General features: G+C 42.7%; 1 long non-coding RNA gene across 1 annotated transcript in view; it reads left to right on the top strand.

The window, feature by feature from the left end:
* The window catches only part of LOC310902265, a 135,140-nt gene that overhangs the window by 38,571 nt on the left and 72,161 nt on the right, over nt 1-24,408 (top strand). The window contains exons 2-3 of the long non-coding RNA XR_014586593.1: nt 2,767-2,967; nt 6,345-9,717. This is a non-coding gene — a long non-coding RNA (uncharacterized lncRNA). The remainder of the gene's footprint in view (nt 1-2,766; nt 2,968-6,344; nt 9,718-24,408) is intronic.

Raw genomic sequence — 24,408 nt, 5'->3', positions numbered from 1 at the left:
TGCCTGGCGCGTGACCGAAACGCTACAGGTAGAAAGAAAAATGTGACACAGCACCACTGTGAAGCAGTAATGTTCTCCTATTTCACCATCCTGAAATATCCCAGAATCTGCTGTCAGTGAGGACCAGCTTGCCAGGGTTCCTGCTTTTAACATCACACAAATATTTTTGTCACCTCTTCCATCACCTTAACAAATAAAAAAATCTTAAGACCTTTGGTTTATCCCTTCTTGCCTGATCTTTTTTTTCCAGTCTGAACAAAGAAAATGCCTCATCTCGATGCCAGGCTGTACTTTATTTCAACTCTCTCTCTCCCCGTGCACAGCCTTAACTTCCCCCCGCAGTCCCCAGCTCAGCAGTGCAACTAAACTGACAGCTCCATCTTTCTCCTTCCTTCTATTTATTAGAGGAGATGTGGAGGCCTCCATCACACGGGGGAGGAAAAGTGAAAATGCAATTGTGAGAGGAGCACAGCACATTTTTCACCTTGGTTTGAGCACTCTTTTATCTTTCTGTGCATAAATTATCCACCTCTGCCCATCCACTTTGCACCTCCAGTGTTGCTTGCGCATCCTGATGATAAAAATAGCCGAGTAACTCTTGTTGATAAAAGATCTGAAAAAGAGTGTCAGTGGGAGTGTGACTGCCCTATTTTTGGTTAATTAAAATGTGAATGTTTCCTCTGCTTCAAGTCCTTTGTGATTTTGTTCCTTTCCTTCCAAAATACCGAACTTGGAGCTCTACATTTGTGTGTTAAGCTGGGGGCCCCTGCCCAGCAGGACCCAACGCCTCTCCCCAGAGGGGCACGGAGCCCCGGGGCCGGGGCTGGCAGCAGTGCGGGGTCTCTGTCCCACCCTGCTCCCTGCGGGTCCCCACGGACAGTGGCTCAGGGACGCGCCCAGGGGCTGAGCATCGCCTAGGGTGGTATTTCACTTGTGTGTAGCCCCTTTATTTCACGTGGAGTAGGACATTTCCCAGTGCTGGTTCAGCTGGCCAAAAGCATTCCTTAGCTATAATTCTGATACTGAATAAGAAATCTGGGTTCTGGTCCCAGACCAGGTGACTGACCTGCCTGGTCAGGGTAGCAGCTGGAGAGCCTCACTTAAAGTGATCCTACGATCATCCAGCACTTGGCAGGCTGTCGTAGGAACTATTACAGGTTTGCTGTCATACTAGTGAACTCTAGTTTTCGTTTCCAGCATCTTGCTATGCAGATGGTCTTTCAACTGTGGTTGCATCTAAACAGCAACCCAGGTGGCTGAAAATCAGCTAGGTTCACAGAGAGGCTTTGAACCTGACAATATGCCTGGCGTGCTTTCAATGCGTTGGTCCGTGCTGGGGCCACATCAGCTGGTTTTAGATTTGAGGCTGATGCACATGTGCACCATTCCTGTTTCTGCAGTTTTTAATAGATCTGGACCAATGTGGTATTTTGTCCTGAAAGGAAAAAACAACAACAACAACAAGAAAAAAAGAAAATGAAAAAAAAAAAAAAAAAGGAAGACATTGCTTATCAAGCAATAGTCCTTTCTGTAAAATGAGAAGTGAATGATAAAAAGTGGTACTGTGAACTCAGACAAACCTGCGTGAAACTGAAAATCCTTGTTCACTTAAGCTGCAGTCCCAGCATATCACAGGTCAGCACATTTCAGCAACATTGTGGACAAGTTCTGTCACAGAGAAGTTAGTAATAGAGTAATACGAAGAAATAAAGTCCAAGACTTCAAAAGGAATTGAAAAATCTGTGTTTCAAGTCAGAAACCCATTTCTGGATAACAGGACTGTTATCCAGAAATGCAGTTCCTGGGTATCTGCAGTCTCGGATGTGCAGAGGCACAAGTGTTTTACAGATCACGTGTAACAGACCGGCAAAACCTTCCTCTTAGTTTCCTCTTGGTTTGCACATTCCCACCTTGATTCTTTAATAGTGTGGCCAGTTTCACCCAAATTTAGCAGGAGATTTGTGCTTTCTGCTTATGTGGATATGAGACTTTTGTCTTCTATGTATTTTCAGTCAGCAGCTTCAGATGAGTCATTTTCTTATGACAAAGTGCAATGCTATTAACAACATTTGATAAAGTATAACAGGAATCATACGTCTTCACAGTTCCCAGGCAGGAGAAAAATGAATCCTATTTGCACTTATGGGACAACATGAGGAAGCATCTTATGAGAGTGCACATTATAGGACTGCAAGGCATTGGTGTTACGGCAATATTACAGTGCAGACTTTCACACTCAGCTTTAATGATGGTGTCAACTCAAGCATCATTGTTTGCTTGAGTTCTAATCTAATCAGGTCTCTTGAGCAGCTCATTTTGAGGAAAATTGCAAGTTTCAACCTAGGGATTAAAAAAAAAAAAAAGCTTAACTGGAAATCTAGAGAATGTACATTATGAATAGGTTGAAGAAAAGCTATCAATTTTTTATAAAATGTGTAGTTTTATAAAAACAGAAAAGTTTAACCTATCATTTACATCTCAGAGCATAACCTGAATTTTTGTGTCTTTGACTTTCTGGCTGGCAAACACAGGGTCAGCTGACTGCTGGATCTGAAGTCTGGGAGAAATTTCTGTGTAGAATGATAGTGTGACCTTTGGAGGCTTTTTCTGTCAATTCAGTGGCTGCTCAGCATCATTCGTCAATTGGGGTCAAGAGGCTATAGCCTGGATGACCTGCTGGAGCAATCCTTCTTGGTGTGCAGGAGATGTATGCCAAAAAACCCTCTTTTCTTTTGCTCTTACTTTCTTTATGCTTTCCTATTTCAGACATATCTTCTGCAAAGGAGTAGGAAATTTCAGTCTTGAGAAGGATTTGAAAGGTGGAGGTTTCTGTACTCTTATGTGTTCGCTACTCATGCACATCAAGGTCTTGCTGAGATGCTAAAAAGAAAGGTATGGGGCAGGTGGCAGCACTGGAGAAGCCAAAACACCCAGAAGATGGAAAGCAGCTGTGGCCTGTGAGTAAAGGTGAGCCAGAGTAACGTGCTATTTATTTCTTGATGGCAGTAGTCAGAAGTATCGTTTTATATTTTGACACACTCCTACACCTGCTGTGAAGTGTAGGTGCCAGGTCCCTGACGCAGTGCCTCAAATTCCTTCAAATGGAAAGACTTAGAGAACTTCAAACCATGCTTTGAAAACTTAAAGAACTGCAAAATTTATACTAATTAGAAAAAAAGAAAAAACAAACCACAAAACCTCTCTAGTGGAACTGCATTCAGTGCCTTCCTTCCTTCATAGCATATGTAGAAGTGTTTTTGCTCTTTTATTTAGAGAAGTCTGGTTGATTAGACATTTTACTGCACAATATAATAATTATGCAAACACATGTATAGTACTTAATGTTTCCAATGTCATTTTCTTTTGTATATGTTCAAATTTTCATTTCATTCATATTCTAAAACTAAATATTTTGAAAGAAAACTAAGAATGACTTTATAGAAAGGACATAACACTGTGCATCCTTCTAGCAAGATTTTTTAAATCAGAATTAAAAATTGTCTTTATTTTCCACTTCATTGTGTGACAAAACCTTCTCTTTGCTGCTGTCTCAGGAGAACAGGTGTTCATTCGAGTAAGGTTTTACTCCTAGTTTCTCCAGATAAATGTATTATAAGAATTCTTAGAATAGACTCTTACTCCCTCAGACAACGACAACATAGCGGGGAAAAATAGCCAGAGAAAATTTGTCAGAAGGGCAATTTTCAGCTAAGGAACACAGTAATATTAATCTGTGCTCTAAAAGTCAAGTGTACTTACTGCTTGCTTATTGTTCAGCCCTGCAAGTCCTGAGGTTGCTATCAATTTAAGTCCTATGTTTTTGAAAAACCAAAGAGAAATAAAGTAGGTTTATAAGCATCAGGAATTTAGGGTCATCAAACAGGTAAGTCCAATTATTCCTGCTCTTAGATCTCCTCCTCCCTATGCACATGACCATTTTTCAGAATAAGGGTTCTGCTTTAAAAGAGACCCAACTAATTTACAACAGAGGAAAAGCAGGTCTTCAGAAAGCTTTCCAGATGACCGTGCTTCATTCCATCTGAATGAGCCATGTACAGAAGCCAGTTATTAAAATACCTGTTTATCTTGGTAGTACTTGTTCAGAGTTTGGGACTGTCAACTTCTTGGTACTTCATGAACACAGAAGAAAAACAGTGTTTTTAACAAGATAGTTGAAACTTACTGTGGTTCTCTTTGTAGCTTGACTGTTTTAATAATCTGTGTATTTACCCATGTATGGTTTCTATCTAATGAAGAAAAGCAAACAATAAGTTAAACATGGCTACACAGGAAGAAAACTTATCCTTCCTTCTCTTCCTTTAATTAAATAGTTTATCCAGATGCACCTCCATGTTGTGTCCCCCCCTCCCCTCCTCGAGCCACTGTTTCACAAGATCCAGCCTCTCAGGTACACGACAGAACAGTAATACAGCCTTATCCCTAAGAGGGACCAAGTCTGTTTATTCAAATGTTAAACTCATTTATCTCATAAGCAATGAACTCCTGGACTAAAAGTCATTCCTAGAAATCATTTCCTATGTGAAAATATTTGTTAAAACCCAGAGACTTAACCAGGCCAAGCATGGTTATGACTGATTTGCACTAATGCTAGTTTTCGAAGTTGAGAAACATTTTGAGACTAATCCTCACAGTATTTACTCTGCATCTCATAAGACCATTTACCCTGGGGAAGGCTTAACTGAGCAAGAATTTGTGGAATACTCTGAGAATAATTCTCCTGTTCACACTCTCCTTAATAACGCGGGCAGTGATGCAGAAGAGTAGGATTATTCTAGACAGTTCCCAAGAAAATGCTTGTACATGCTAATGAGGAAAAAAAGAAAGCACTGATGTTGTTCAGTCTAGAGGCAAGAATCCCAAGGAGGGACATGAGAAGTGTTTAATTATGTAAAAGCATATTGCACAGAACAAAGCATTAAGCCGTTATCCATGTCCACTCAGGGCAGTGTGAAAACAGATAGACTTAAATTGCAGCAAAGGAGAATTCTTTAGTTATTAATAAATGTTTTCTGCTGTATTTAAGGGCACTTGGGCACTGGCACAATTTGCCCATGGAGGCTGTGGCTCTGCATTGTTGCTTGGGGAGCAGGATGGGCGATGGTTCAGATCTGTGTAATCCCACCGAGAATATGAGGTGCTTTAGGGATTTAAGTCCCTTTCAGTCCCTTATCCTACTAATATCTGACTTTTATTTCTCCTTGTTTTAGTAATATGTTTAGTAGTTAAACGTGATCTGAGATTTAAAGATCCTTAACTCATGTAAGTATTAATTAATGAAGATTTGGGACGATCCTGTGAGGCTACTATTCCCATTTTACAGATGGGGAAGCTAAATAAGGCAGATAAAGTGCTCAGGGTTGCACACAGATGCTGTGCTTTCAATTGAGCCCAGGAGTGCTGACTCCTCTGCTTTTCACGTCCTTACAACCAGACACATTTATTTTCCTGTTACTACCCCTGCAGAATAGTCCCTTACTCACTGTCCAGAAAGGGCTTTCTCCTCCTTAGAGTGATAAAGTAGTGATCTGAAATCTGAGCAGAGCTCACCTCTGAAGCAAAGGAGTAAATGAACCTGATGGGAAGGATAACGCTAAGCCCACAGGGAAGCAGTGAATAATTTCTTGTGAACTACAGCAAAAGGAAGAAATACAGAAACGACCAGAAAAAAAGGAAGTATTGCTGTTAAGTTGGGTGTCCTTTTAAGTACAGTCTTTCTGTGCCTTGGAAGATTTTTATATAGTATAATTTTTTAAGAGCATACCAATAATAGTAATAAAATATTAACTTTTAAAAATATCCCTTTCATATACATCCTCCTGTTTTTAACGGCTTATTTTATTTTGTTTCCTTTTTTTGGAAGTATTCCCAAGAGGTAAATTGATGTTTTATACCTTCCTGGGAGCAGCCACCTCAGCAGTCAAACAATCATTTTCCACTTGATGTTTGAGCCATGCATAATAACAACAACAACAACAACAATACTACAAAGGGAATTTTTCTTGTAAATGCCTAGTTTCAGCCGGCTTAAGACTGATTTTTCACTGTTCATTGGTTTGTCTACCTCTTATAACCCAGCTTCATCACCTCCAGGAAACCTACACCACGAATGTGGACAAAGAGTTTTAAGCTTAATTTTGCCATTTACCAGTTCTGTTAACACCAAAGTCAGCTTGGGTTACTCTACATGACTGTTCAGTTATCTTAGTAAAACATTTGGTTATATTTGATTTATATATTTATATTATAAATATTATATATGATATAAATGTTATAAACATTATATATTATTTTATATTTATACATTTGATTATATTACCTTACAGGTGAGGTGAAACAGATTCAAACCCTGAACCTTACAAATTTGGTGAGGACTTTTGGTATTGAAAAAACAATAACATTCTGCCACAAGTGCCTGTTGACCTCTGTAGACTTGAACTGCTTTGTAATGTGACTTTGCAGTGACCAGAGCTGGAAAATGTTCTTCCACCACACCTGAATCAAGAAAGCAGCAGTCATAAGTATAAAATACATAAAATTTTGTCTGGCTAATAAAAAGATGGAACATGTAAGAAAAAATCTAAAATTCCAGAAAAAACAATTTGCAGTTTCTTAAGGTCTGAGCTGGGACAACATCGTGGCTCTCCCTGCTTTGCTCAGTGCTGCATATTTCTCTTTTGTCCAGATCTGGCTGAAGGGAGGACAAGACAAAACTGTCTACTCATTCTTTAAAATGTCTTTTTTCCACTTTTCATGATGCAGTGGTTTCCTCAGCTATGCTAAGTGGTCATCCCTTCAAGCGCCCGATTTCTTACACTTTCCAGCAGAGATGTGAGCAAGGAATTAGAAAGCCAACAGGAAGAAAAGGCAATGCACAAGGCATATCACCAACAGTTTGTTTCAGAAGCTCAGTAGAGCAGAATCTGTTAATGCAACTGGAAAACTTCTTAGAGGGAAAGAAATAACTTTGATATGCTTTAACTAGCTGTTGGAAGGGAGTGGACTTGAAAACTAAATAAAAAAAAAAAAAAGAAAAATGAAACCTGCAGTTTTTACAAATACACTATTTCCCACTGAAGGGAAAAGGCGAGTTTTGCTCCTCTTCTGGGCTTGTATGTGAGCTCAGCACCTGGTTGTCATCTGGCCCACACCACCCAGCATGTGCAGTGTAGTGGGGTTGTAACAGGGCCAGGGAGAGCAGTATCTCATTCTTCCTAAAAGCTCTGTTATCCCATCTCCTGTAACAGGTCTCGACTGTCATCTTGCTGCTAAGTTAAAGGTTAATTGGTAAAAAAGGGAGGTGATGTCATTGTCACCGCTTAATGGCAATGCACCTGAGCCAGTCCACCTCTGAAGGCAACACCCACACTAAGCTGCTGTTGTCAGGAGTGCAAATGACAACGATCTGCATTTAAACTGTGCAAAGGTTTTGAAAATTTCACCGATCTTTCCCTGCACTGAAGAAACAGGCACTATTGTAAATTCAGATCAATATGTTAGACAAGATTTCTGTTAACCCCTGCCCCGAGATGTGGCGTTCCTCATACCCATGCCTTGTCATTGCTCTCCCTCTTCTTCTGAAGGAAAGAGAAAACCGTTCATTCCCCATTTAACCTAGATACCTCAGTATGCATTTTTTTTTTTCCTGGCAGGTAACAAGTAATTAGATGGCTTCTTTCTTCTTATCCCTAATACCCCTTAACAAAGTAAGCAAGTCAAAAGGAAGCAGTTGGCATAGATACATCTAAACAACCTTTGAAACTGCTGAATTCAATGGAATAATTGGACATGCTCTGGCAGTCACAGATCATGATGGAGGCAACATGTACAGCACAGTTTATGCAGAAACTTCTTCATCTAAAACTAAGCAAAAAAAGCTTTGGGTAGCACAGCACAAACCTAGTTACAAAGAAGACAGCAGCTGCATTGAGCTGAATGCTATGGGTTTGTCCCCAAGTAGCCCTCTTTCATGTGTTGCCATACATTCGCTGATGCTAAATTGAATACACAGCTCAAGGGTTATGTCATACTCGCGTTAAACTGTCCCTGAGATCCCAGTGAGACCTTGATATCATGAAGGACATGGCACCGAGAGATAAACACAAGTTAGTGGGACCTCTGTTCAATTAATCTTTCATATCTGTACCTGAGTATAAAGGACTGAGTGGACCGTCCGATTAACTTTCCTCCATTTTAGCCTCCTCTGACTTGCCACTCAGGCAAACAAGAAATCAATCCACATCCTTTACGTACTAAAAGCAAAATTACAGTCGGGACGTACATTAAAGGCATAAACTGTCACAACACCTTGAGGATCTCCAACGTGATATTGCGATCCAATGTTATTGGAAGATTAATTTTATTTTATGAAAATAAGAATTAATTATGTTGGATCACTTTGTTAAAGTGATTGCACTGTGGTTTAGTGGTTGACTGTACTCAAGTATTTGGAACTTAATTTGATATTGTATTCCCTACTACAGCCAGGAATATTACTAGTGGGAGATTTTATGAATAAAGATAAATTTGTAATAAACCATGGCACCTACTTAAAACCTCATTATCCCTATGCTGTTCTTTTCCTGAAAAGCTGCACATCAGTTTTGGTGCTTGTTTCAGAAAATGCTGTTTTTCTCATCTCTTATTCCTTTGTACGTCCCAGCTGGCACTCTGTAACTTCTGGGGGAGGAGGGATCAGGGACATGCGGTTTGGAAGGAGGAAGGTAAGCGCGAGCAGGCAGTGGAGTTCGGTGCAGCCCTTTGAGAGCAGGAAGCCTTTGGGCAGCGCAGGGCTACGGCTGGCGGCCCCCAGGCTTGGAGCAGGGCTGGCAGCGCGGCCCGCAGCCCCTCGTGCCAGCCGTGCTGGGGGCACACGTCCTGTGGCTGGCGCCTTGGGACCCTCTGCTGTTGGAGAGTTCCTCGCTTTTTGGCCTCAGGCCTTTCCGGGGCCCTGTTCCCTCTTTCTGCCGCTCTCCCAGGCGCACAGGACCACTGCCGCCTCCACACGGGGCTGCGGCAGGGCTGGGCCCGCCGGCCATCGCCGGGTCCCCCTCGGCCTGGCTGGGAGCTGCTCGCTGTAGGAGAGCTGGGAGACTGACTTTGCTAATTTTGAGGTTCTTATCGGGTGCTTCGTTGTCTCTTTATTGAGGCTTGCTGATTACTGTAGGTCTATCTGTTTGGAGTTAACATTTTTTTTTTATATGTCTATAAACCATGAACAAGTTAAAAAATTCTTGATGTACTTCTTGCCCGTGCTGCCGATACCTTGTCAATCACTCTGTAAATCTGGTTATTCTCCCAGCACAAGATCTAGTCAAAGCCTGTAAATTCCTCAGGCTAAATGTCCTGCTCCAGCTGAATCGTATTGCTTGCAAGAATAGAGGAGGGCAAGCAGAGAGGGATTAGGCTGCCAGGAGACTTGATTGTGTACAGGTGTGCAATAAACCCTGGGGTTTGGGTGCAGTCTAGAAATACGGGAGGGTTTCTCTTAGGTCAGGTCTTTCAGATCAGGGTTAGGTTTGATGTGATCCAGTGAGAGGAGTTTGGCAGAGAGCAACCTTATTTGGGCTATATTTTGGATTAAGTCTTGAATCAGACAGAACTGAAGTCACATTTGGTCTTTCAGCAGTGCTCAGTGATGCACAGCCCAGGGGAGCTCTGCGCAGCCAGGGAGAGGAGCAGCGAGATGGTGTGAGCCAGGTAAGCCTTGGCCAGAGCCCTTTCACCCGAGCATGTCCTCTTCTCTCGGAGTCTCACTGGATGCTGTGTGTTTCTGTCATTTTGCTTCTGAAAACAGAGATTAAACATTGTCTGGGCTGCTTTTCTTGACATTTTGGAAATCGTTAGCCCAGAAACTGTGTTAGCTTAAAGTGATTATGGATGTGGAGGTATGGAAGTCTCTCTTAAGCTGATTTCTATCATGACAAAGCTTGGTTTTCTGAAACCCTTTTTCTTTTCAGTTTTGTCAGCCCTCATGTATCACAGTAGCACACAAGTGTCTAAAAACACCATAGAGCTTCTTCATTTTAAGAGAGCCTGACTAGTAAGCCTTGCACCAAAATTTCAATTCTTTCCTTGTGAGACTGGCAGCTGCCAGAGAACGTGATGTATCTGTCTGATTGTACCTGGAAAATAAGTACTGAAAGGCTCTGCCTCTCATCTCCCCCCTGTGGCTGCTACTTACCAATGCTCTGCTGGAGAGCAGCCCTTGCTGAGCTGAGCAAATGGCACTCGGAGCTGCACCAGGGGCTGCTGGCATCTGGATAGATCGGGATCTTTCTGCTAAATGGAGCTTGAGAGGGCTTTGGAAGGAGCAGTATATGGGTTGTCATTTCTGTGACCTACTTGACCCGGGATGCTCTTACACAACATCATGTAAAAACTGATAACAGATGTAGCAAAACTTCCTGCGTAGTTGATAAATATGCATGTACTCCTTAGCCACATGGGGTTAGTAGAAATTTTATTCTGTACAAAGAATAAATCTGAAGCTAATTCTTTTGTTGTTAGTATTTTTGTTTTGTTTTTGAAAACTTGGGTTTAGAGTTGGAAAAAAATCTTTTGGCAGAATAAATACTTTTTTTCTTAACTTGTTTATACCTAGAACACAGATAAAGTCTCTGATTGAATCCGATTTTATTTACATTGGTTTCTGAACAAGCAAGTTCCTCTGACTTTGAGAAACTGCTGCAGTCGTGGTTCTGGGCATGGTGAGGCTTGCTCCACCTGCTGCTTACAGACTCCTTGGCCTCAGTAGCTGCTTCTCAGTTTACCCTTCCAGTATTTGTGCTTTCATTCCACTTTCACAGCTTTGATGCTTTTTACTGTATTGAATTACACTTGCTTGCCTCTTGTAAAATGTTCTTTAAATACGTTATGCCAGGATTAAGCTGCTGAAATATAAGTATGAAATGTCACCATCAGCTCACTATCAGACAACTGTGGTGGAACACAATGTGCAAAATACTTGAGATCCCTGTCTGCTACTTGAGCAGCAATTTCTGCTGAAGAACTTCTTTGCCCATGAGCGCTTAGCTTTGTTCTCTGTTCCCTGCCAAATCAACTGGTGTAAGGGCCACCTGGGCTGCAGTGGAAGAAGAAGCAGTGGTTACAGTGTCATTGTTCAGTGAGAATACTCTAAGCTCAGGAATAAAATCTTTTCTTCCTTCAGCTGCAAAGGGCTTGCACTTCATCTTATCTTCAAGGCTAATTAAATCACAAAACAAGAAATTGAGCCAATTGCCATGCAGTTAGTGCACTTGTACCTAGTGAAAAACCTGAGCCATTGGAAGCAATCTAAAGGGAAACTTTTGAAGAATGGTTCTTTCCCCTTCTTCTCCCTGTGATGGGTTATTTTAATACTGGAAGCTTGAGTGCTAAATGCTGAGTGCTGTTGCAGCTCTTATCCAACAGATACTTGACACTGAAGTTTAAACAATGTTAATTTGAACAGGCTGGATTTCAGGGAGACATTGTTATTGACTGTTATCCTTTGCAAGTAATGTATTTTAGTTAATGGGTAATTTTGCTGGGTATTTGTTTTGAAAAACATGTTGAATCTTCCAGGAACTTGGAACATTCCACTTGTTTCTGTTAAGGCCCAGTGAAGTCAACTGAAAAATTCTCCCTACAGTGATCTCTTGCATGTTTTCTCCTGGTAGGAAGAGCAAGGGCAAGGCAGCTTTCTGAACTTTATCACCAGTGCTAAGTGTAGGTGAGGAATAAAAGGCAAAGCCCCACAATTTTCATGTAAATTGCCGATAATTAACAGCATCAAAATCTAGTGCCATGCAAGAAGCAGATACACCCAGCTGATGTTCTGTTGGTGGGAATGAGAAGGCATCACCCTGCTGTTGCTCAGGCTAGAGGCACGTGTTGACGTAGACAATCACAGGGGCAAGAATTGCTCAGTTTCATGCTGCTGAAAAGACTGAAGTGAGAACAATAATGTTGTTAAGCAGTATTATTGTTTAACAAAGCTGAAAATAATTCTTAAAAGAAGGCATTTTATACGCAGGAATAGGCACTAGTGTCCAATTTCTGAGGCAAGTCTGTGGCTATTCATGGGGCTATGCTGGAACAGTCAAGGATTTGGTGCTCTGTTTCTGGGGGCTCATCCAAAAAAAAAAGGGGGGGGAGGGGGGGCTTGAATTTCAGTCTGTTCATCCACTAATTGGTTTATTTTTGTCTTGGGCAGACAAATGATCAGCCTGTTAAGTCAGACAATCTGAAAGATTCTGGCATTTATCAGTATGCAAGAAATACTCCAGTTACTTAGAAGCACAGTAGTGTTATCTCCCATCTACTCCCCAGGCATATTTTTGCCGGAAAAGCTCTGTTTTCTATCAGTAGCAGTACTGTGTTGTGTTTCAGTGGTTATAGAAGACAGAGGCTGAATCAGGAGTAGAGGAAGCACATCTGGGTGCTGTTTGACTGCTGTGCTAGGATTGTTGCCTATTGACTATGCAGAAGAGCACATTTGTTTGGCTTTTCAGACTGTAATTCAAATTAGAATAGAGTATTGCCATTCAAACCTCCCATGGCAAGGGGGGTCAGTTGACCTGAATTACTGACACTATCGTAGTTCAATCCTCTGGCAGCACCTCAGCTTTGTCTGTATCAAGTCTCCTTGGTATCTTCCTGACTTTATCGATAAGGAGGAGCCATCCCCAAACATAAACAAAACAGTGGCCGTTTCTGAAGCAATGATGTTATGTGTACCACAAGTAGAAGCCTAGTGAAGGTGAGGCTGCTCTTAAGTACAAAAAAGCTCCTGGAGTAATCTCTACAGCATCCCTTCTCCATCCCTCATACTCATTTGGTTTGTGCTAGAGAAACTTCTGGAGGAATCTAAAACCCTTGGCTGTAACACTCAACTACAAGAGCACTTCAGGCAGCTGTGCTGTGCTGATGAGGCTGGGATTTGGCCGGTGGCTTTACTGCATGTATTTTGTGTTGATTAAATACAAGAGCATCTGATGGTGTTCCAAGGCAGTGGCTGTGTAACCTCCTTTGATTGCTGTCCTTATTATAATGAAGGATAAACTACCAGCTTATAAAACTCAGAAAAAGAAAGCAGTTGGGTCTATGTATGCAAAACCTCTGGAAAATATTGAATAATATAGATCCTGTGGACAGGGTTAGGCTGTATAGCAATTAAATTTTAGTTTACTGTATCTGAACCAAAAATGATTATTATAGATTGGAAAAGTGAGCAGTTCTTTATTCTGTTGGCAAAAGGATAGACTAAATCAAACACTCACAAAATGTGCTTTTAAATAGTTTTCATCCAGGACCGTCCTAATTGGAATTACTAGTTAATAAATACCTTCTGAATTTTAAGTGGTGACGGGCAAATATGAATTCAGGATGTATATTAATGAGGAAATTCCTCGTACATGGTTTGAAAGGACAAGCCTGGTTTTGTTTTGTCTTTGCAAGGACAAAGATATGTTCATCTCATGGCTTCATTATGGTTGTGCAAGGTGTGACAGAAGCTTGACCTTTTCGTCATTTTGTATTCTCTGTGAATCCCTTAGTTTCTCACTCATTCTCAAGGTATGGGCTTTCAGGTACCAGGAAATTAAATGGCCTGCAGTAACTCAGCAGTGCAAAGTCAGAACTGGAATATTTATAACTTGTTTAGCCTGAAGTATGCTCCAACCTTACTGAAGACCCAGCACCAGACTGAAGTAATAAGAACTATAATACATTGACATATTAATGAGGAACACTTAGAGAACTGCGACTCTTCCAAGCATCTTAGAATACCTAATTACGAAAAAAGATCAGCGAATGGAAATGTGAGAGACTGAGACTGGCTTCTGTGAGGAGAATCAGTAGGAGAGTGGACAAATTTGATCCAGCGTCAAATAACTGGTATGATCCTCTCTGCTGTGATGTGGGGCAGAATGCGTGCTAAAATAAAATGTGACTTGCCTGGGTAAAGACACAAGTCCTCTGGCACTGATATCCAGCTGCTCGATGGATCCAGCTCACCTGCTGCCTTTGCTGTTAGTTAAGGAACAAAATGATTATCTGGTGGTGATGAGTGCTCCTGTGGGGTCACAGCATGCAAAAGGGGTGATAGTGCGTGGAGCAAGGTTTGGAGCTATGAGGGGCTTGGCGCCTGCTTAGAGCTGCTGGGGAGGAGCGATGCGCAGAGCCTTGGCATCCTGGCCTGGGGCACACGCTCTGGGAGAAAGCAAGGGTAGCCCTGCCTGTGTCGGGTTTCTTGCCGCAAAGCCTACCACGCAAAGGGAAACGCCTTTGCATTCGTGCGGGCTGCCTACAAAGCCTTGGCATGTCAGAAGTAGCCCTGCATGCATTTTAGCACTAAGAGCAGTGTCTCATTGACGTTGCTTTGCTGCCTGCCATGGCTTCTCTATTCCTTTTCTGCTGTCCCCTGGGCAGGTATCCACTCAGGCCTTATTTTGTACAAAACTCGGTTCAGTCGGCTCTTAGAGGCATGTCTGGTGGAAAGCACTTAGGGCAAGTTTGCCCTGTGTAGTGACTGCAGAACTACAGTATTTCAAGGAGTGAAGCAATTTGATAAAATAGCTTTTTTTGCTTGGAGACAAAACTTTTATTGTAGCAAATGGAAATAAAATCAATATACATGGAAATGACCTGCATTTTGGGATCCTGGGTATTGTTGATTTAATACTATTTACTTAACGGCTTGGTAAATGTGTGGTTTGTCTCGATAGATTTTTGAAGGGTAATGTTTTATAGTAAACAGTATAAAATTCAAGTGAAGGCATCTTAATCAACTCCTATAAAAATTAAATGAGCGATTGAACATGTCATAAGCTGAAGTCATATTTTATCATGCTACTCATTAATGCTGGAGCTTCTTTGGTGATGGCTTCGTTAATATTCAGGAGGGTTTTAGTGCAGAAGTGTTCCATTCTTCTTGGGGTTGCTTCCTTCCTTGTCTCCATCCAAAACACTGACCCTGTCCGGTCTCTTAGAAAAAGTAGATTTTTTTAAAGCTTCTGTTTAACGTTAGCGTACATAATGAAATTCAGGATTATGCGGAGATCTTATTATTCTGGAGGCTTCCTGTATGATTTTGCTGTAGAATATAATAAAGCTACTTATATCTGCAATGTTTGGGAAGGGCTTGGATGAATCAGTCTAGGATATAATGCCATAGGACAGTGGCCACTTGGCCTGGTACAGACAGAGCCAATTTAAGGAGCATTTGGACTGGTGAAGAAGGGTATTAAACAAAGGAACCCCGTCCGCCGGTTTCAAAGGTGCATCCTTCCTTGGAAGGCTGACAGCCTCCTTCAGTAGCAGGATTGGAAGCAGTGGGATTTAAAAGGCGGTGACCCAGGGCTTAGCAGAAACCTGAGTCTGTAGACGTGAAGGTCCCTCAGCCTGGAGCAGGGAGGTCCTTGTGAGGAAGTCCCTGCCCTGTGGAAAGGGTCCTTGTGGCATCCGTGGTCTGGCAACACTCTGAAAAGCAACTTCTAAGGGATTGCCAGGAATGAGGTTTAATTTCTTTCTTAGACTGAGGAGGCAGGTTGGTAGCTCGTAACTTCTCAGAGTATGGATGTCTTTCCACTGAACATAAAATAAGACTGAATTATATATTGTTTCATGTATTTATTTTATAAAAGGCAAAAAATTGTACTGGAAGATCAAGTACCTGTCTTCAGTGAAGAAATCCCTAATAAGAAATTTGTAGATGAATGTCTTTGTAGCTTCTGTAGCAGTGGTAACAGTGAATGACAAATACAACTTCTAAATGAATACATTTGCATCCATATTTATTGAAGGCAATCCTGAAATATCCTGAAGCAAAAGAGGTTCGTGTTGTGAAAAAGAGAAATTAAGGTGACATTGGTAAGCAAAGCGGTGACTTCCTTATGAAAAGTGTCAAGTGCTGGGGGCAAATCCAAAACTTCAGTACAGTGTTTCTGCGAGGGGAAACGTGCAGCAAGCGTGCTCCAGCAGGCAGCGGGCTACCAGGTGTCCCACTGGGAAGGGGAGAAACTTCTGAACCCTGCTGTTATTGGTGTTAGTGCTGATGTGATTTAGCTCCTCTGGAGAGAACGGTGCTGTCGTTCATTTGCAGTGACATTCATGCAAAGGCGGCTTACCCAACTAGCTAAACCAATGCTGTTGTTGAGTTCAAGCTTAGAGGTAGTTCTCATTCATGGTTTTTCTCCTTTTCTCTCCCCCTGGTATTTCTCAGCTACCCCATGCAATATTTTATCATTGTCTTCTCATCAAGGTTTCTTCTACAGCAATAACTAATCGAGCACATGGCTGTTGGATTTTTTTTTTTCAGAGCTGGGTACCTCTAAGAGTTGGAAAGTGGGGAAGCCTTCACAGTGAGGACATGGCTTTATTATAACCAGAGTTCATAGCAGCGCTGAGCAGCTGAGAGCTGCGAGGAGGAGGATGCTGAGAAATACATGCCAAGTCTCTTGATGCTCCTTTCCCAAATGTCTTCTAATTTTAAACACTTAAATAATTGACTATTTATAAATGTTTCAATGGAAAAATCCCCAAGCTCAGTGACAGATGGTCAATCGCACCTTGAATGAGATGATTATTGTAACAGTCAGCACAGATCTCTGAATAATGCTTTTCCCACTGACTCCAGGGTTGCTTATTTGGGTCATGCTGAAAATAGCCTTAGCTAAAAGGTGTATGAAGCATCTGCCAAATCATGTAATCTGTCTCTGTTTCAGCCCTCCTAAGTAAATACACTTGAACATTGAGATGGCAACAAAGTAGATGAATACAAATGTTCAGAGTCAGACTTATTTTGGCAGGAGTGGTGATTTTTTTTAAATAAACTGTCGCCCCTTGAATCTGCATTTGTTGTTCCACTTTGGTGGAAAATAAGATGAGTAACTTCTAGAAGATTTCTACTTTACCTCTCATCAAGGAAAATACTCAGCTCCCTCTCCCTTGACAATAAATAAAAACAAATGATTCTGCAGAAGTTAAGTTCTGGGGGTTTGTTTTTTAGTGGTGTATCATGAGGTGATGTTGATGGTCCTATTGTCAAGGCAGTAAAAACAGACAGCAGAAAGTCATGCATCTTATAGTAAAGAGATGTTAAAGAAATTCATTCACTGTGCCAACATGAATTGTGACTCATTTCAGGCTCCTGAGCTGAGGTTAGCAGTGCTGAATTCCTGCTGTATCCTGATTTCATTTGTAAATCCTCTTTTATGCAATTTGCTGAAGCCCTGAAGACAACCTATTCATTAACTCTTTGAAATAGGATATTAAAATGTCAAAGTCAATCATAAAGCTGACAGAATTGCAAAGATAACCATTTCCTTATCAAACACACCCAGAATTAAATGATTTGTGCATCCTCAGATCAGTCCTGCCAGTGCCGAGTGTCCTCTGCTCCGTCTGCGTGCGGGAGGTTTCTGGTCTCACTCACACCTGATGGGGTTATAAAAGTGGTCCCCCGTTCCATGGAAAGATCACATTCAAAGATCAAAGCAGATTTTTGCACTGGTGTCAAATTCTGGAATTTCTGGAAGGCTGCTCAAAGGTGGTGTGCTACCTGGAGGTGCAGCCCTGCTCCAGGCCGTGGCTGTGCCGGGATGGCTCGGGGAGGTGACGGACCGAGCAGGGCAGCCCTGCCGTGCGCTCATTTAAACTACCTCACCATGCCCGTGAAACTAAGGGCTCCTTTTGCTACTCTGTATCCTCTGGATTTTCCAAATGGAGGTTGAAGTGGTGCGAAGTTTTGCAAAGCAGCTCCATATTTAAAAACCACTTTTTTTTTTGAGCATTGTAGAAGAGAAACTTCCTGCCTCGCAATATCGCTTTGTGTTTATGGCTCGGCTCTCGCCACCCGGGCAGGCATTGCACTGCTCAGCACAGCGCAGGGATGTTGGCCAAGCCGGGGCAGCCCCTTGCTGTGGGGGCCCCCTCTCTGCTGTCCCGTGGCTGGGGTCAGGCAGCCCCTGCCCCTGGGGCCAGTGCCTCCCGCAGCCCCAGGCGCCGCGGCGCTGACGTGCTCCTGCGCTGCTCCGGGCTGGAAGCTCCCCAGTGCCGCTGTCTGATGTCAGCAGCTATTTTTAGTGCTAGCGAGGAGTTTGGAGTGCTGTCTGCATTGTAAATTCAGCCCTTGCTTGGTTTTGTGCGCTGCAATGTCCCGTGTTACGTGGATTGGCTTAGGCTACAGTGGAGAAGGCAGGCTCCTGAGCTCCAGGCCTTGAACTGTGAACAAAATTTTCTTTGCACTTGCTGCGGGAAGCGGTTGAATACTTTCCAAGCCTGAAATGAGAAACAAAGGTAATAGCATCCCTGTTTTCTGAAAAGACAGAGTCATCTTCTGTCAGCCTGAAGAGCGCATTGACTGCATCGTTTCCCCCTTCTTGTGGTTACTCAGCTGTCTTTGTCAAGGACAATTTTTGAGTGGTTCAGATTTTAATACCCTGCCACATGCTATCCTGTAATTCCTGCTCTTAGGAGAACCTGTGCTAAATTATGCATAAACGCCCATGCACGCTCTGTGGCAGCCAGCAGTACTATTTTGTTTGCAAAGAGAAGCTTCTAAGTTCTGTGAATGAAATTACCAGGGTGAATACTGGTGGCATTTAACTGGCATTTAACAGGAATTACCTTTATGACCACATACCAGTCCATAAAATGGATATAAACCTTTGTCTGTTTCTATTAACTTGTGCAGTGAGTGAAATCAGGGAGACAAATAGTATTCAGCAGCTCCAGTTTGTCATGCCCCTCTTTCCTCATTTTTGTTTCCTTCTGTATTTGCTGCTTTATTGCCTCGGCTGAAGTTTCTTTATTGCGATTGGGAAGGAATGGACAGTGTGTGACAGCCATTAGCCGAGTTTCCAAATGAGCGAGTTTTCAGACGGTGGCAGTATAAGACATTAAATAGAGTGGCCTCTTCTGCTGGGAGAGCCGTTCCTCTCCTTGCTGCCCTCTCGGTATGGCATGATGTCTCTAACACCTCGGGAGCCGCTCGCAGCCGGCAGTGCTGGTGGCCGGGGGAACGCCGTGCCGTGGCTGCGGAGAGGCACCGGGGACGCGTGGCTGTGTCACTGTGCCAGGAGGGGCTTGCAGGGGAAGACAGCTGCAACTCAACTCGGTTCCCTTTCACTCTAGAAAGCAGTAATCTGGGGCTTGCTGTTGCTAGCAGATCAGTACCTGAGCCTGGATGGGCCAGCACGTGAATCTCTGAGCTGTGATATCAGCGGTTACTCAGCTCCTCAGACGCATTCCTCATGGTGAGGAGGAGGACACAAGCATACAGGTTCCGTCCCTTCTGCGAAGCCCACACATGGGGTGAGAACAGGTGTTAAGCATCCTAAGCTATGGGTAAGGGCAGGATCATGCCCATAGCAAGAAAACAGTTGTTAATATACTTAAATCGCAGGATTAGTACTGTGTACCCCTGGAGGTAAACCAGGATGGGCCCAGTGAGCCGGGGGGACTGTCCTGACCCCCAGGCTGTGGAGTCTGGTGCTTTCGCTCTGCACAAAACAAACTCTTTGTGTGGGGTGGGACCACTGGGAGCAGAACTGATAGCACTGGTTTAAAAGCTTTCTGCAGAGCTAACACTGAAGTACAACTAGGATATTTCCTCTGCCAGGCACTAGGTGCTAACAAGGAGTTTCTTTCTCCCCCTGTGAAAACCAGCCAAAACCAGGTGTTTTGCTGATCCAGTTTTCCAAATCAGTCTTAAATTCCTTGCTTTCAAGTGTTTTGAAGATGTATTTTACAACTATTTGTACATGTTTATCTACAAAATCAATGTAGCATGCCAGGAGCACAGCTCACAAGCCATGAAATGCATATAACGCTGCAGCTGCAAGTCCTTGCCAATGTGGAAATGAGGCCAGGACCGCCAAAGGTGCTGTCCCCAGGTATATGCTGAGTTTTGGGCACCTTTTAAAGCTCTGAAGTTGAGCATGGTTAACTTTAGTGTTACGGCTATTCCCAATGAAACGGATGACACGTCTTGAGAGAGGAGAGAATTGCGGTGTGTGAAAATAATCCCAGGATAGGGAGATAATGGCCCTATTTCTTGCAAAGCTGCGAAGCTCCTGGTGTATTGCAGTGAAGCTGAAGGAGCAGATATATGCGGTCATAACAAAAATGAGTAAGGAGTTAAGTGAGCATAAAAGTAAAACCCCTGGGTTACTTGGCAGAAGTTTTCAGCAGGTTGATGCGATCCCTGTTCTGCCGCGGTGACCTCCAGGGCTGCGCCCCCTGCGCGAGCTGGGGGCTGCTGAGCGATCACCCGTGTGGCCTGCCTGCTGCCGGGGTAGTTTTGGCTTTCAGTTTTGTCTCAATCACCGAAAGGTCAATAAACCGCTCATTTATTTTAGGAGCTAACGGTTCACTGAGCTGACAAACCTCGCGTCTCTCAGTGCTGCAACATAATAGGACTTCATCTGCCTTGCAGTACTCTTGCAGATCTAGATTTGTAGCTCTTGGAGTAAAGTGGACACAAGTTAGTAACCCGTTAATGGAAATTTAACCTTTTTCCCCTTAATTTTCCTTATTTTCCCAAATGGGGTTATTTCCAGATATAAGCTCGCGGTGCTGCGTCAGTCCAACTCTGTCAGTCTTTCAGATGTCAACAGAGTTGATTCAGGACTGTTTTTTTCAAAATTTTTTTTTTAATGACCGTTGTGTGGGCAAGCCCCAAATCTGCTGCAATTAAACCAAGCTGTCCAAATACAAAATTCTGAAGAATGAAGGAAAAGATGGTAATTTACTGTGTGTGAGGGATGGTGGAGGTGGAATCTGTCCTATTTCAGACTGCTACCTGAGTAAGGCAATGCCCCTAGAGTCTCTTCAAGTCATCATGGAATCTTTTCTTACAAATAAAAACAGGCGTAGTATGCAAATAACGCATGAGCAGGGAGGACACCGAAGAAGCCCATTCCTGCCCAGTTGTATTGAGATGGCTTCCTTGCTCATATGAATGGAGATTATAGTAGGATACAAAATAGTAGAAGGCACAGTTTGGGTAATGGATGCCATGACCAAGGTTGCATAATTTATGATTAAATTATTGATAAATGGTTAAATTACTTTAAAGTACAGTTTAAAACTGTATTTTAAATTGCCTAGTGAAGTCATTGAAAAGGAAATTAATAGGATATCTATGTACAGGTTGTGCAGAACCCAGACACTGAAAGGAGCACAACTGATGGACCTCTTGGCTGAGCAGTTATTGAACTATCCTGAGCCAATGTGGCTGCTGTTTAAAAACAAAAACAAAACAAAACAACGACAAAAAAACACACCAAAACCAGATGGTCAGTGCTGCCTAATTTAAAGTACATCTAATTTTCCCATTGGCTTTTTGGAGCCTAAATGCCAGTGAACATATTGAGCATTACAGAGACATAAAAAATGTTTTAAAATTTACAGTAAAAATAACTTGTGGAGAAATATTAATAAAGCTCATTGATTCATTAACAAGATCCATGGCTTAAATTTCAGCTATACACAGTGATAAATAAGAGGAAAGTAGTCAGGAGTGCTAAAATGGCTGTGGACGGAGCTGTTATCCATGGATAAGGGTGTGAGATAAACTGGAGAACAGCTTTGGACTTTTTACCATGGCTATTTCAGATGGATTTCTGCCAAACTGGTGAATCAATTTCCAGACTGACATAGAAGCTTAGTGCCCTTTTCTTCATACCAGATAAATGGATTGATTTAAGAAAAAGTTAGAATACTTGAGATGAAATGCTTTGTTTATGGTTTAAAAATAGCGGAACAGAAAAGCAACAAGAGTTAACAGAAGAGCGTTATATAAAGAATGTCTCTTTAAAGGTTTAACTTAATGTACTTCAGAGCAAACTCTGAGCACCAGAAAGTATATGGAAAACAAATCTAATTTTAAAATAACAAAGATAAACCAATAAAGCTGATCCTATCAAGCTTCATTTCAATTGTGGAATAAAATGCAGAGCTATTTTAACAGATGTAGTTCTGAGCACATGACAAAAGTGTATTGATTGAATGTATAATCAGCGCTGGATCAGACAGACGTGGAATTGGTGGAGTTTCCAATAACCTTCAGGAATTCCTACTTAAGGCACTTAAGCAATATTTTTCTGAAGGCGACAAAACCAAACAAGCAGATGTAAAGTGGGGTTGTGCAGTACAACCCGTCTGGACATCAGGGAATGGTTTATTTGCACTGTGCGGTGCCGCAGCCCTGGCACAGGCTGCAGAGCTTGTGGGGGCTCCTCCTTGGGGACGTCCCAAAGCCGCCCGCACGTGGGGCTGGGCACCCTGCTCGGGGGGCAGAGGGAAGCAGAGGTCCCTGCCCACCCCCTCCCTTCCGTGGCTCTGCAAGTCTCGTTGGCCTCAGATCCAGGTAACCAGTGTCTCCTTTATCTATATCCGATGTATCACTTCTCTTGGACCTCCAGAGAAGCATCTTGTTAAGGAGGAAACTGCACGGGACAAGAAGTCTCACGTGAAGCCTCTTTCACCTTCCAACTATGAAATTTATTATAAGAAAACGTTATTAGTAAGCACTTTTTCCAGTAGCTTCTGAGGCACGCCTTTCAGCTCGGCTGCTTGTTGGCGGTACCTCTCCTTGCCACATACACTTGTGTGCTGACAGTAACAGTACCTGTGACACTGCCAGAGCTCCCTCCCGTCCGCCTCCCCGTGCCATGGCACCAGCAGGTCACTATTGCGCCTCTTCTGTTCTTTTCCCTGCCGGTGCACTCTTGTGGCTCAGGGCATGCAGTATTTCTGGCATGATGCTACCATACAGAGCATAACGCCATGGCATTCTGCTGCGACAAGCATGCCCCCAGATAAGAGTGTCTTCACCGTAGGTTAATTCATTAAAATGTACCTAATCTGCTGTGTGACAGTCAGGGATAAGCACAGCTACAAAGACCAGGAACTCGCTTACTGTTGTAGTGTAGCATAAACTAAGATAAGAGATGCAGAGCTCCTGGTTTAATAGTCCTAACCTGAGTACATCTAAATATACAGCTCTTCCACCGAAATGCAAATGAAATGGAACTGAATCAGCCCACCCACCAATCCCATGAGCAGGAGAAGAGGGATATATTCATTAAAAACTGAGAAGACAAGGGGAAACAGCCTCAAATAGCATCAGGGGACATTTAGGTTGGATATTAGGAGAAATTTCCTTACTAAAAAGGTTGTTAGGCATTGGAATGGGCTTTCCAGGGAAGCGGTCGAGTCACCGTCCCTGGAGGTCTTCGAGAAATGTGTAGCTGTCGAACTTCGTAGCAGGGTTTAGTGGTGGACTTGTCAGCACGAGGTGAAAGGTTGGACTAGGGGATCTTAGAGGGCTTTTCCAGCCTGAATGGTTCTGTGAGAAAATATAAATTATTCTTATGCAAATATACTTAGATATGGATTTGTGTTGAGTGGGGGTTCACAGCATTTCTGTTCAAAATGAACCTGTCCTTGACAGTTTGGGGCTCACTGACAGGTGATATTTCTTTGAGTAAAATTGTCCAGAATAAAAGAAAAAAGTGGAATGAGCAGTCAGCTGTGCATAGTCCAGAAGCTACGGACTTCATTAAGAGGCACATTGGTACCATACCAAGGAACCAATGCAAGTGTATTTTAAACTGTTTTTCTAGCAGGATAACTTTAAGCACACTCCAGGTTACTCTCTGAACTTGAGCATGGGCTCCTGACTCTAAGCGATGGCGCACGGTTCCTGCCACAGCTTCTGTTGGGAGCCACGAGCTGTTTGTACTTGGGATCCCTGTAGCAGTTATTTGAAGGGACGTGAAAGGCAGGAGAGAAGACTGTACTTCTGCAGGTTCCTCCCAGGACTGTTAATTGTCCATCTTTGTCACAGAGGCACTGGCAGTTGTGCTTACACAGTCAAGTTAATTGTCAAGGAAGAAAGGGAGGTTGTCAGACCTGATAGAAAAGTTTTGGAACTAAGCTTGTTTGGCTGTTGTGTTAGTAAGGTATGTAAATAGAGACTGTTACAGGATTTAATTGTTTTTACGTAGCAGGTGACTCCAGAGGAGAAGAGTTTGTCAGCTTTGTTTCAAAACGTGGAACACCGAGTTTAAAGAAATGATGGGGGGTGAGGAATGGCTTGAGAAGCTCATGCCTAGTGACATTTTCCACCTAAAAACCCTCCTCCTTTTATCAGTCTGTATTCAGTGGGGATCATATCTCATGCAGATTTTAAATGGAAAATAATTCATTTTCTGTGTTTTAATTCTTGAAATCTATTTGCAATTCAGTCTATTCTGTTGCAATATGAATTTTTCCGGTTGTGTGTTTGTTCCAGATGAGAGCATATAGCATGCGTGCTCTTCCCAGCATGCTTTCTATCAGCACAAAGCTTTACCTCCCTCTACAGCTCCTTATTAGGGCTCTGCTTTATACTCATCACAA

This window comes from Anser anser (assembly GCF_964211835.1).
Source record: "Anser anser genome assembly, chromosome: 7".
NCBI lineage: Eukaryota > Metazoa > Chordata > Aves > Anseriformes > Anatidae > Anser > Anser anser.
The sequence above is the reverse complement of the archived record's forward strand: the minus strand, read 5'-3'. Positions and strand labels throughout refer to the sequence as shown.